We start from the raw sequence: 1,154 nt of genomic DNA, 5'->3' as shown, positions 1-1,154 counted from the left end.
ACATCCACAAACATAGAGTAACCGTGACATTTTAGAATGGCACCTGCCAACACCTTCTAACTCACCAAACTAACAGCACCAACCAAAACTAACAGCCAACATCTCCTCCTTAGAAACTAACCTTACGCGGAAGTAACTGGAAAAATACTAACCCAGCGCCTACATTCAACAATAATAAATAAAAAAATATATAAATAGCTTCCACCCGAGCCCTCAGAAGTCCATGGGGGAACCACAAGCCAAGACATCGGCCACACCAACAGGCCCTGAGGACCGCAGATATTATGAACCAGTGAAGTACACAAAGAACATGATGGTAACCAAGTAATATATAAAGTACAGTTGAAGAGTGGATACGGTTGAATCTCAATAATCGTAAGTTATAGTTGTGTATGCACCCTCACGAACCTGGTGAGGCAACATGCCTTATACCTTGATCAGAGGAGTGCTTCTAGCAGTACACAAAGAAAATATGTTATTATCAGCTTAATATATGATACGGGGCCCATCGGGACCTGAGATATTAAACTGATTTTTGGAAGGCGGCGAAGTGCTTGCAGCTTTCTCCTCCTTTGCCACCAGTTTCCCTGGTATTGCACTACCTCCAGAGTCAGCTCACTTTACCAATTAAAAAATAGTCAAACACATTATTCTATGTTCTGCCCCAATCGCGCAGTTCATCCACTCAGTTAACTGAGACCCTAACCTGAAACTCGATAGTGTACAGAAGCCAATGTGTTTTTATTAATGTACTAAGAGTAAATTTAATGATGCTCCCAGAAACCTGATGTGATCTCTGGTTCTTTAGAACTATCTGGGAGAGGAGATGTGTCGACCATTTTGATATCTTCTGCCCGGGGTGATGTCCACCACTGATAATAGATCTGGCAGGGAATCCTGGTTTATGCGCTTTTATATTAGCAAACAGGTAAGGCGCTTTCGATCTGTTAGGATTCAATTTACTAGTGTTTACTATCGAGCAAGGCTTGTAGTTTCCTTTTGACTTTCTTCTCGAAGCGACTGGTGAGATCTGTTTTTAATGTTTTGTAGATGCTGTTGTCTTTTGGAAGATCATGTACTTTTCCGGTTTCTGTCTTCCTCAAGTTTTTTAAAGGTCTTCTTTCTCAAGTGGTTAGATTGTTATTCTCCTTTAA

General features: G+C 41.0%; 1 pseudogene; it reads left to right on the top strand.

The window, feature by feature from the left end:
- The first annotated feature begins 444 nt into the window (after positions 1-444).
- LOC150076956 (U2 spliceosomal RNA) lies at positions 445-624 on the top strand (annotated as a pseudogene).
- The last annotated feature ends 530 nt before the right edge of the window (positions 625-1,154 follow it).

Source organism: Mastigoproctus giganteus, chromosome 12 (assembly GCF_048544385.1).
Source record: "Mastigoproctus giganteus isolate SK-2022 chromosome 12, ASM4854438v1, whole genome shotgun sequence".
Classification (NCBI taxonomy): domain Eukaryota; kingdom Metazoa; phylum Arthropoda; class Arachnida; order Uropygi; family Thelyphonidae; genus Mastigoproctus; species Mastigoproctus giganteus.
The sequence above is the reverse complement of the archived record's forward strand: the minus strand, read 5'-3'. Positions and strand labels throughout refer to the sequence as shown.